Source organism: Erpetoichthys calabaricus, chromosome 4 (genome assembly GCF_900747795.2).
Source record: "Erpetoichthys calabaricus chromosome 4, fErpCal1.3, whole genome shotgun sequence".
Lineage (NCBI taxonomy): Eukaryota > Metazoa > Chordata > Cladistia > Polypteriformes > Polypteridae > Erpetoichthys > Erpetoichthys calabaricus.
In genome coordinates this window covers 282,229,578-282,243,283 of record NC_041397.2, presented here as the reverse complement: position 1 = coordinate 282,243,283, position 13,706 = coordinate 282,229,578, and positions in this window count along the sequence as shown.

Here is a 13,706-nt window from a genome sequence, read left to right as displayed (position 1 = left end):
ATAAATGGTGGGAATGTTGGAGAAAATAAACCTGTGGTGTTCCATGGCCAAAAGACCACCCAGCCTCCTCTGGCCATACTACAGTACATGGCGGTATCACTATTAATAGGCTACTCTTAGGGAGCTCTCTTCATCTTCGCAGCATCTCAGGTGTCTGCAGAATACCTAGACAAGGAGGCAAAGGCACATAGCAACACCACAAAGTACTAGAAAAACAGAAAACACCTAAAAGTAATAATCAGTGACCAGACTGTAAAACAACAAAGAAAACTGAGTTTTAAGGACAAAGGGTGTGTTGTTTTTGATAGTGAACAGTTCTCTGATGAATGTTATAGTGCAGCAGTATTCTTTAGCATGGCTTAGATCCAGCAGTTAATTGAGAGATTAAAGTACATACCAAAAAACGTAGTGCAATCCGGAGTGACGATGCCCATATATTGTGAAGCATTACAATTCAGCTGAACATTGACCCCAAATAGACATGGGAAAAAATAAAGAGGAAGACTAAGAAGAAGAAGAAGAAGTGCAATATTCCAGGTTGATGATTAAATCATCCACAGAATATTGTGTCAGTTAATAAATGATGTGCTGGCCATAGTGATCTCACTCACTAGACCATAACCCACTTTTACGCTTAGAGAAGATTTAAAGCTTTAAACTATGGAATTATTCATGAAATAATGATGTCACATTGTTCTAATACCTGTATGGACACTTGGAGGATCAATTATCTCCATATTGAAGTTCATCTAGTGACTTGTGCTATCACAATTCCCTATTATGGGAATTTCCAGAGGTGTTTTCTTTATTCTGTTAGTTACACGCTATCTATAGCACATAAACTACAGTTTAATTATTTGCCTGCTTAGCTCAATTATGGGCCATACAGAGCAGGAGCCCATTCAGGACCGGATTTTATTAAGTCATTGTTGTCATGCAGGTATTTATGATTTATTTTCCAGCATTTTGCACTAGGCATTTTTTAGCCAATGTGAAATTGTTTCTGTCCCAGTAACCATTCCTGTCTCAGTGTGTGCACAACAAATAACCTTAACCTGTCTGGGCTCCAGTAGGAAAAAATTGTACTCAGTCCTTATATTGACAATTGGTTTGTGTAAAGGCCTTGGCAAATGATAGGGGAGATGAAAAAGGTTTTCAACTTAATTTGCAGTTGTAGGCAACCATGGTGACTTGCTTGTAACACAAAAAACTTGATGGCTTTCCCTTGTGGTGGCGCACGTGAAGAATGACACAGGAGCTCAACTTAGGTTAATCAGTTCTTTATTTCTGCAAAAGGGTTGCTCTCGGTTCAACAGAAAAAAAACACTTTGAAACCTACAAAGAATACAAGATAGTTTGATAGGATCTAATACAATGATTAAAAATTATACTTGGTTATCAACGACAGGGTAACCCATGGCATTTTTATGATTGGCCTTTACCAGCTCCCAGGCAGAAGTATTTGTACAGCGAATATCCCCAAGCTAGAAGGATGTCAAAATAGCCGAGCATGAACGTTATCTCATCTTCCTCCCTCTTCCTCATTTTCCTTACGTTTCTGTTTCACCTCTCCACTTCCCTGTTCTTTCTGCCTACTCTATTGCTCAACAATACTGAGACCCTGCTTGTTCAGACATTTACCAACATAACATCGGTAGCTTACAGTACAATTCTGAGGCCATCACACTACACTAAAACATCTAATTCACATATTTTAGCTAGAGGATCTAATATACAAATTCAGTGCCACAGAATACCCCTTTCAGGTTCAAGCAACAAATTTTTTGATTTATATAATAAAAAAAAATTAATCATTGTAGATTAAATCAGGATTTGCTAGCTGGTACTTTTCCCTGGCATAAAAGTAGTTTAAATTGGTAAGAACTCCTATATTGAACAGTTTTAAATATTAACCCTAATGACGTGCAGAGTTACTTTTCTCTAAATCCTAATGATGTCCAACTTATTGTGTTACAGAGCATTGGAAAACAGTTCAGATTTTTAAATTTAAGTAAAGTAACATTTTTAGTGAATGTGAAGTGAATAATAAAGGAGAAAATCAAACCCATTCAGTGTGGAAGTACACATTCATGCCACCTGAACTTGTCACTGGATCCACATTTAATAAAAAAATAATAATAAAAGCAACACTGGCTGAAGAGTGTAATACCTCAATAGTTGCAACACACTCTGATCAGGTCAGGTCAGGTCAGGTTGGGGGGCATGCACTGGCACAGCGCATTGCCGCACCTACCACACGACGAAACAGCTCAGGATCCTGGTTGGCAACCCACCAGGCAGACACGTGGTCTAGTCCCACCCTTCGGAAGTGACCCTCTATCTACCGCAGCCAGGTGTTACGTGGCCCCTAACCTGGTCCAGCCACTCGGGTTCTCAACAATGAGGATCCTGAGGCCCAGATCACCCTCAGGGAATCACACCACATGGCCGTAGTGTCGTAACTGACGCTCCCTCACAATGCAGGTAATGTGCATCATTCGGGACTCCATGAGCAACCGCTCATTCGACACAAACCAGCTGTACCCAAGGATTCTCTGAAGAGACACAGTACCGAAGGAGTCCAGTCTTCATCTCAGGTCACTAGATACTGTCCATGTTTCGCAACCATATAGTAAGACAGGAAGCACCAGGACTCTAAAGACATGGACCTTCGTCCTTTTGCATAGATATCGGGAGCGCTGCACACTAAATCAATCCAGTAATCATATATCTGGACAATTACATGCATCAAAAGCAGTGTTGTTAAAGGTGACTATTTAACTGAACTGTGATTGTTTTGCTGATGAATTTTGGTAACAACTGCATTTTAACAAAGTGAAAACCAAATGGTCTAAATCATTTACAAGAATTACAGTACACTAGGAAACATGCAAACCTTCAGTCCTCAAATACAGGTGGTTCATAAAGAGCTAGCTGAACCTTCCCATTAATTTGGGGCGTTCATAACAAATGTACTGTTTTACTTGATGATGTAGAAGAACATAATAAAGGAGCAACTTTGACCCCTTGTATTCAATTAGAGGGTGTACCCCGGGGGGTCGGTCAATGTCTCAGGCATCACTTCAAGTCCTTCTGATTGTTATTGCTGAAGACAACTATTAGTTTACTCTTTATCATGCGGGTATACCTACCTGTTCAAAATATAGTCCAGAAATAGCCTAAAATTAGTATTTTTCAGGTCTATAGGGCTAAAAATAGGAGATAGCAAAAGCTCAACGCTTTAGATAATTAGCCATCAAGAAGAATCAAACAGTATATCATATGTGGGGTTTTTCTCATACTGGTGAGTCAGGAGGTGCCAGACAAAAAATTTAAGTGATTTCAAAGCATTCATAAGTAATTGGCCTGTGTTAACATACTGTATGCAGCGAGAGTCCTTTAAAAATAAGGTTAAAAGTAAAGTTTTTAAGACAGTGGTAAGATCAACAATGATGTATGGAGCTGAGATGAGAAGTAAAGGGAGCACAGGAGAAGAAGTTAGATGTGGCAGAAATGAGAATGTTGAGATAGATGTGTGAACAAAATAAAAAATGTGACAATCAGAGGTACAACAAAAATTGGGATAGATATCTAAGAAAGTACAGAAAAGTGGGTTGAAGTGGTATGAACATGTGATGTGGTCAAAAGAGTGAAGGGAATAAAAGTACAGGGGAAGAAAAAGTGAGGGAGGCCAGCGCTGAGGTGGATGGATAAAGTAAAAGATCTGAAGTAAAATGTTTGATTAGTGAGGAGATGCAGAACCAAGCTGTATGGAGAAGGTTGATCAAGCACATTGACCCCACATAGAAGTGGGAAAAGATGAAGAGGAGGAAGAAGTTTTAAATAGCAAGTCAATTAATTAGCAGCATAAACTGGTCACTAATTAAGCAAAGGGTTAGGGCAGACCAGTGTAGCCCTGCAGGTTCAGAGCTGGACACCCCTCCATTATACTGTAAATTCATTGATGCTGAAACTCTTACTCAAGAGAGACGACAGTATGCATCTGGAAAAGCAAAAAAATAACTCAAATTTTGATTTAATACGGAAAAACATTAAAAGCGCTTTCATCTTGTAAGCTTTTATTAGGTATACATGCATCATGCTGAAAAATTAGCTGAGTAATTTCTATTTAATTTTGAATAAATATGTTTAACACACATAAATACAATCTTTCAGTTACAGTTGTGGTTGTTGTATACAAATGAGTGTTTTGGGAAGGACTTTAATTTCAGATGCTGTGAAATAGATTGGGCAGGTGCAAGTCATAAAAGTTTGTACGCATCATTAATTAACACCTTTGTCCTTGTGTGAAATTGCACAGATTTAAGAAGACTTAAATAGTTTATACAATCTTTAAAACAAAAACAAAATTAATGTGGTGCTGTTTAGGAACATAAAATAAAAACAATAAGCTCTTGGAAGCAACGTTTACATTGAATAAACTTCTGTAATGAGGAAGATGATGGGCAGACATGTTCAAATAAAAACATTGCAGATGACTTAAAATGAAGCAGCATGTCTGGTGTCCATCCATTTGAGGCAGGCACATGTCACTCCTCTCTTCACATCGCTACGCTGGTTTTCTGTAGAGGCGCATATTAAGTTCAGTTCCTTGATGCCTGTCTGCTGAGAGGGCAGTGGGTGGTATGCACCTGTATATACAGTATGTAAACACTTGTGAGGTCCTGTGCTCCTTCTCGACCACTCAGATCTGCCGATGAACAGCGTCTGGTGATGCCACCCCTCCATGGTATCAACTCTCAGTCCAGACACTTTTCATGTGTAGCTCCTGGTTGGTACAACAAGCTGCCCACCTCCACTTGAAATTCTGTCTCTCTTAATGTGTTCAAGAAGCTTTTGAAGACTCTCTTGTTTGCTGAATTTCTAAGTGATAAGTTAGGGAGAATGCGCTGATTACAGCGAGCTGCCTGAATTGGGACCCTAGTGCAGCCGTGCAACGGCTGACACCACAGCACCACACTGGAACAGCATGAGGTTTTTTACTGTGCCAACCTTGCCATCAATCCCAAAGTTTACCCTGCAAGTTGGAGGACCTGCTTGCAGGGCCGGATCCAGTTTAATACCATACCCAGGACAAAGCAATTGCAGGTTAAAGGCCTTGCCCAAGTCACCTCTGGAGTTTATGGGATTCTAAGTGATAGCTGTCAGATTGTGTAAATCTGGGAACTGTAACTCCCTTATTTTTTGTTTTGAGCTTTTCACTTGTGGAAATTAATTTTGTAGTCTTGTTCTGTAACACATGTTCCCAGCCCCCAGACTGATGTTCACCTCTTTTGTAAGTCGCTTTGTATTTTCTGCTAAGCAAAATTTACAATGGTCAGAAGAGCTTGTAAAACTCTCACTAGCTTTCTCTAAATGAATGATGCCAGTGGTTGTGCATGATGACTTTGGAACCTTCTAACGAGGAAAATGAAGACAATCTGACTCCAGAATGCCATTTAAATCTTATCAATGGCCTGAAAACATTTCAGTGCAGAGACAGGAGGAGAGCAGAACAAACACACATCTGATGGGAGGTAGAGAGGCCAACAGAGCCTGAAAGAGAGAGACGGTCCTTGTGTTTATCCCTTACTGATAGTATTTTACTCTGGAATTAGCATTCAGATTTGCTGTCTTTTGACTATTTAGTTTTGGTCTTGAACTTTTTCTTAAATTTTTGCCTTTGTTTTTTGACTTTGACTTTGTTGGACTTTCTTGGATTGTATTTTTTTTGTTATTTTATATTTTGCTTCTCATTTTGAATATCTTTGCAATAGTTTTTTTATTTCTGATTTATGTTTTGCATTCAGTTTGGAACTTTTTTAATTTATATTTTGTTTACTTTGAAAATTTGGAAGAACCTTATTTAACTTTATGAACTGCATTTAATAATAGTTTTGTGTTGGCCAGTATTTTTTGTAGGTTTTTCCTTAACATTTTAGGGGTAAATCATAACAAAAGGCCACAGCTGCTGGTCTCCCCGAGACTAACTAGCCATGATGCCAGCATTTCTGTGTTGATGAAGACTCTCCTGAGTGGCCGTAATGCCTCTGACTGTTCCAATGTAAAACTCACTTAAATGAAATTCAGCATGGCTAATTACTGCATTTCCCTGCTTAGACTGTTGCGTTGCACTTTAGAAACCTTTATTCTGTACATTGCATTAAAATATTATTAGCCTAATTAATAGGCTCAAGGTCATTTTTGCGTAAAATGCAGGGCGTAAGGTCCTTGGTCAGGAAGATAATCTGTTTTTCCACATTTTTTTTATTAAGATAAAAATTAAATGTCATTTTGATTTACAGCACGTTTCAAAAGAATTATCATATATGCTCTGACTGACTGTACATTTATGCAAAAAAAATCTTTAATTTGTTAATATATTATTGCCTTTTTATTGTGTTTGCAATATAATATCCTATTCTAAATTTGTCATATACATGCAGTTACTGTGTCTCATTTTATAATCCTAACGTTTATTGATATCTATCTCTATATGCTGATACGGTATGTATAGAATGACACTTAGTGTCTTTTTTGATTGAATACTGTGTTTGGAATTCTTTATAAGTGCTTTATAATGCTTGTCAAAATTGATGCACAACTTTGAAATTTCATTTAATTTATGTCAAGTATACTGAACCTTGTCACTCCTAAGTGTATATATATATATATATATATATATATATATATATATATATATTGTTGTTGTTGACCAGCAGTAAGACAGGAACTGAAATGAAATGTTGGTGTGCCAACCAAGCGACCTTGCTTACTCAAAAAGGTGTTTAAACAAAAATAACAGGTGCTCGATGGTGCAGAGGCTAACAGAAAGAGTACTGGCCATTAGCAAAAGTAAGGATGCTGTGTACAATGGTCAGGCTTTAGGGTTAGAGCTCCATTTTGTGGGTTGCTTATCTCCTCAATGAGATGCCTTATTCCAGCAGTATCATTTTTTATAGTCCATGGACTGAAAGGGACAGGGTCAGTTGCCCTTACTGGGCGTTTTCTCCAGAGAATTGTTTTGAAACATTCTGTGAAGCAAAATTATATTTAATTTGTTCAACATTTGTGGGTGGAAAAGAAGACAAGATAGATAGATAGATGGTTAGCGATTGTAACCCGTGGTGCCCTGGGATGGCAGTGCTTATCTTAGACAATCCTGGAAAGTGATCCACTCACGTTCATGCGTGAATATATATACAGTGGAACCTCGGTTAACGAACTTAATAAGTTCCTTGACTCCGTTTGCTAACCAAAACGTTTGCTAACCAAAGCAGTTTTTCCCATTGAAATTAATGTAAATACAATTAATCTGTTCCAGCCTCAGAAATTTTGTAATTTTATTATTTTAAGGGTTTTTCTGTGATGAAAAATATAGAAAAAATGTATATATCATTAGTACAAACAAATAAACTAAATTAAATAAAACAGCACTGTATTTACCTTGCTTGTTGTAGTTGGTGGCATAGGTGGATGGCGGAGGAGGAGGAGAAGGAAGCTACTGTATTGAAGGGGAATCACCCTCCATAAAAACATCAGGTAACACTGATTCTGGGGTTTTTTCACGTCTCGATTCCTTTTCTTTGGGCACAAGAAAGCGATCTAATAAGATTTGTTTTTTCTTTGCTGCAGAATTTTTCTAAAATGCGATATTACATTGTCATTCATTATGTTAATTGCCCTATTAGCCACAACTTTGTAAGAGTGGTGCTTCTCAATAAATTCCTGCACATCATTCCACTTATTGCAGATTTCCTTTATCTGAGCACTGGTGATTTCTTCCCTAACCTCCTCTTCCTCTGACGAATGCTCTTCCTGTAAGGCTTTCACCTGTTCTTCCTGCATGGCAACTAGCTCTTCTGTGGTTAGTTCATCTCGATGGTCCTCCATCAACTCCTCCACGTCAACATCATTGACCTCTAATCCTATACTCTTGCCAATGGACATGATTTCATTCACTACTTTGGCAGAGCTCTCTGCTTCAAATCACTTCTGTTAGCCAATCAATAAATAAGGTCTGAGTTACCTATGCCTTGCTATTTGTCCTCCATTGTACAGGCAGTTTAGACTTTATCACATTATTGCGCTTAAAGATGCGGGGATTTTCAGCGTGGTAGACTAAAAGTGTCTTGACCTTAAAGTCACCACTTGCATTAGTGCAAAATAAAAGTGTAAGTCTTTCATAGGCTTGTGTCCGGGTAGTGCCTTCTCCTCTTGGGTGATGTAGGTTCTTCTGGGCATTTTTTTCCAGAATAACCCTGTCTCGTCACAATTAAACACTTGATGCGAGACGTAGCCTTTACTTTCAACAAACTCTGCTTTTGCTGCTGTTTCATTTGAACGTGCAGCCTCTCCATGCCTTATAACACTATGAATTCCACTTCGCCAACGAAAATTATCAAACCACCCTCTACTCGCTTTAAAGTCTCGCTCGTCGACACTTGCACTGGGTGTTTTGGTCAACAAATCACTGTGTAACTGCTCTGCCTTTTCACAAATTATTACTTTGCTAACACTATCTCAGGTCAGTTGCTTTTTCATAATCCAAATTAACAGCAGTTTTTCCACTTCATCTAGCACTTTAGACCTTTGTTTCGTTAACACAGTCACTCCTTTAGCCACTACAGTCACCTTAAATGCCTCTTTGTTCTTTAAAATTGTAGAGATAGTCGATTTTGCCATATTATATTCCTTTGCAATTACGGAAACACGAATGCCATTCACGTATTTTGCTATAATTTCTTTCTTTACTGCTACACTGACACATTTCCTACTGCCACTATCACCAACACGTTTTTTCTTTCTTAGGTGCCATAAGGAGTAAATATGTAAATAAAAAATTACATCGAAACTGAAAAAATAACAAAAAAGTAACATTAGTGAACACAACACTCAGAAAAGCAATGTTTACAGCAAGTGCGCCAAAGCACAAATGAGCATGAATGCACAAAAACCGGTCTGTGCTTGTGTTCGTTATCCAAATTTTTGTCGTTAACCAAGACAAAAATTGTTCAAAATAAAAGTTTTGTTAACCAATTTGTTTGTTAAGTAGTGCGTTCGTTAATCGAGGTTCCACTATATATAGTGGACATTAGGGGTCACTGTTGCCCCTTAAATCAACAGACAGACATGCAGGGCACAGGGTAAAAGCACCAAGAAGTTGGTTAATTCCTTTCTTTCGTTTACAGTGCCCTCCAAGCACTACAGCCACAATAACACAAGCAAATAATACAATACAATTCTCTCTTTTTCTTTCTCCTTAAAACCTCCCAGCAAGCTTCATCCACCTCCACCTGACTCTGGCTCACCTGCAGGGTATTTCACAGTCCTTTATATAGTTCTTGACCTGGAAGTGCTTCTGCTCTTCTGTCCATGTGATCTGCCAGCTCTTCCGGGTCAGACAGAGAATTCAACTTTTTAATCAGCTAGGTGAGAACTTAGTCTCCCACGATCTTCTCGTAGCGTCCCCTGTCGGCACCCACAGTACCTAACTGGGCTGTGTTACCGAACTCCATGTCCCATAGTGCCCTATGGGAATCTATGGTACTGCTGCAGTCCAGGGAAGCTGCCATCTAGCGTCTTGGGGTAGGCAGTGTCCTAGAAAAGCTGCCTTCCCCCATCCTTCCATCTCAGGGGCGTCCCGGCCGTCTCTTACCATATACTGTATATATATATATATATATATATATATATATATATATATATATATATATATATATATATATATATATATATATATATACAGGGTGAGTCAAAATTATGTTATTAACACTAATGGTACTGCTACTTATATACAATTTTTGTGGACAATTTACGTGCCACATACAGTATGGAACATGTGTTGAACATGATGGCAAACAGGTTGAGACATTCCTGTAAATCATCTTGCACATACTGTATGAAGTATGTTTTGTGAATAAATTGTTTCCACCATTTAAATGTTAACATGATTTTGACTCACCCTGTATATATATATATATATATATATATATATATATATATATATATATATATATATATATATATATATATTATTGAAATGTGATGATAATTAAGGTAAGCAAATTAAGACTGGGTGTGCATATGTAGCAGAAATACTAGAACACTATAGAACAACAACAACAACAACAACAACATTTATTTATATAGCACATTTTCATACAAAAAGTAGCTCAAAGTGCTTTACATAATGAAGAGAAGAAAAATAAAAGACAAAATAAGAAATTAAAATAAGACAACATTAATTAACATAGAAAGGAGTAAGGTCCGATGGCCAGGGTGGACAGAAAAAACAAAAAAAAAAAACTCCAGAAGGCTGGAGAAAAAAATAAAATCTGTAGGGGTTCCAGGCCACGAGACCGCCCAGTCCCCTCTGGGCATTCTACCTAACATAAATGAAATAGTCCTCTTGGTAGTTCGGGTTTTTCATGGAGTCACTTGATGCTGATGGTCATACAGACTTCTGGCTTTTAATCCATCCATCATTGTTGGAACATCATGGTACTTTGGGTAGATGGTGGTGGCGCACGCCACCACCAACAGGACACCGGAAAAGGAAACAGAAGAGAGAGTAGGGGTTAGTACGGATTTTGAATGAATAGTTATTATAATGAATTAGATATACAGAGTATCAGGATTAAATTACAGTGAAGTTATGAGAAGGCCATGTTAAAATAATGTGTTTTCAGTAGTTTTTTAAAGTGCTCCACTGTATTAGCCTGGCGAATTCCTACTGGCAGGCTATTCCAGATTTTAGGTGCATAACAGCAGAAGGCCGCCTCACCACTTCTTTTAAGTTTTGGAATTCTAAGGAGACACTCAGTTGAGGATCTGAGGTTACGATTTGGAATATAAGGTGTCAGACATTCCGATATATAAGCCGGGGCGAGATTATTTAAAGCTTTATAAACCATAAGCAGAATTTTAAAGTCAATTCTGAATGACACAGGTAACCAGTGTAGTGACATCAAAACTGGAGAAATGTGTTCGGATTTTCTTTTCCTGGTAAGGATTCTAGCAGCTGCATTCTGCACTAGTTGCAAACGATTGATGTCTTTTTTGGGTAGTCCTGAGAGGAGTGCGTTACAGTAATCTAGCCGACTGAAAACAAACGCATGAACTAATTTCTCTGCATCTTTCAATGATATAAGAGGTCTAACTTTTGCTATGTTTCTTAGGTGAAAAAATGCTGTCCTAGTGATCTGATTAATATGCGATTTAAAATTCAGATTACAATCAACGGTTACCCCTAAGCTTTTTACCTCCGATTTGACTTTTAATCCTAATGCATCCAGTTTATTTCTAATAGCCTCATTGTATCCATTATTGCCAATCACTAAGATTTCGGTTTTTTCTTTATTTAATTTGAGAAAGTTACTATTCATCCATTCTGAGATACAAGTTAGACATTGTGTTAGCGAATCAAAAGATTTGGGGTCATCAGGTGCTATTGATAAATACAGCTGTGTGTCATCAGCATAGCTGTGGTAGCTCACGTTGTGCCCTAAGATAATCTGACCTAATGGAAGCATGTAGATTGAGAAGAGCAGTGGACCCAGTATAGAGCCTTGTGGAACACCATATAGAATATCATGTGTCTTTGAGTTATAATTACCACAACTAACAAAGAATTTTCTCCCTGCCAGGTAGGATTCAAACCAATTTAAGACACTGCCAGAGAGGCCCACCCATTGACTAAGGCGATTCTTAAGAATATTATGATCAATGGTGTCAAATGCGGCACTCAGATCTAAGAGGATGAGAACAGATAAATGGCCTCTGTCTGCATTTACCCGCAAGTCATTTACTACTTTAACGAGTGCAGTTTCTGTGCTGTGATTTGTTCTAAAACCTGACTGAAAATCACAATCTACTAAACTTTTTCTTATTCAGATATGTTATTAAGGTATTACAGATTGATTAAGTCCTGTGACTTGTGGGAATTTGCTGGGACAAATCTGACACCAAGATAACAGAGGGTAAAGAATGTTCTAACAAGATTGATGTAAAGATAGGGACTTGCTATGATTATCAGATATGTCTGTACTCCAGTATTGTCAAATAGTGACCATCAAAGGGCAGTAGAAGCTTTGAATGCTGTCATAGCTTAGAGGTTATGATTATGGGAAAGGATGGCCCTGGCTGGACACAGGAGGCAGACACCACTCCTCTAGGCCACTAGGATGTAGGAATGGGACACATATGTTGCCCTTCTTAGAGGACAGATGCTTCATGAGCTACTTCTGTCACTTTAAGGCAGATCAGGGTTTATTAATAGAGTAGCCCTAGAATCTACTACAGAGCATATTAGCTTTACATTCCACTACAGTGCATTGTAGCTTTTGGTTCCTAAAACAGAGCCACTCCTGACCCCAGATGTAATCACATGATAAGGTGTCAAGGCAGCTCTTGTTAATGAGAGATAAGGAAAGGCCAGAGTTATAATGAAAGAATATAATATCTGAGTGGCATTTGGTCCAGACCTGAGGGGAACAGGCTCCTCAGGAGGCCAAGACATGTTCAAGGAGGCAGAACTATCTGGAGAAGTCGACATAAATGCAGCTTGGCAAGCAATGTTGAGTGGGGCAGGGTGAAGACACAGCAGTTAAAGTGCATTTTATTCAAATCTCCTGGCTGCTAGAGGCATAGCCACCAGTGAGTCTCTGGCATTGGGTCGGCTCACAGAGCTGGGGAAGAGTGGCATACGAGTTTCCTCTGACCCCAGATGAATGGAGTGAGGAGGTGCCGGATGTATGTATGAGTGGGCAAAGGATCGAAGCAACTGGGAGCACATGGAGCTGTAGAACAGCAGCTGCTGAAGAGGCCAAAAATACTTTTAGGGCTACTCATAGGTAGTTGGTGTAAATTCTAATTCTATTCCTCCATCTCTCGTATCCCCCCAGATTGTTACAATATGAAAAGACATTACAGCACATAAAAAAGATATGTAGTACTTTGAACGTACTTGCCAGAGCTCAGAGTACTGAAAAGATTAAGCAATTCAAAATAAACTTGTCAGTCCAGCAAAGATTATTTACCCCTTAAATAAAGTTTAAAATAGCTTACAAGAAGTAGATATATATCATTGACATCATGACATGGAAAGCCATTTTAAAAAGGTGGGTTTTTCAAGCAGTGTACTTGAAAAATACTGTTCACACAGTCATAAAGATTTTGAACTAAACTTGTTGAAATGCACTCAGCTACAGATAATTCCAGACATTTTGTTCTTAAATTAAGACAGTGATGATGTGACATACTATTTTAATGTTCAAAGGAATTACAGGTCAGTTCTTAAACAGGTTTTCTCTCTAAGATTAATGAGTTTCTTATGCAGCAGCCTCAGACTGAACAACCCAAACCAGAGTGTGGAGTGGACCTTGGATTCCTGAATAACATTATTGCGAATCTAAATATATTTCATATTATCTTTCTAGGAAAAAGGAAATCTGTGTCACCATTCTTTCTAGCAAAACTGTGTCTGTTCAAGAAATAGCTGAGTGAACAAAATGCATGGCAGTCCAGAGTCCAGGACTCTTATGTAGATGATGATATTAGTGGCAGAATGTGGAAATATATGATGGCAATTACATTGCTAACGCAGACATTTAGCCACACTTTCAGGACTTCTAACAGACTGGGAATAATATCCAAATGTTTCTAAAGCCTAAAGAAGGTAGGATTCGCTCAAAGAATGAACTACA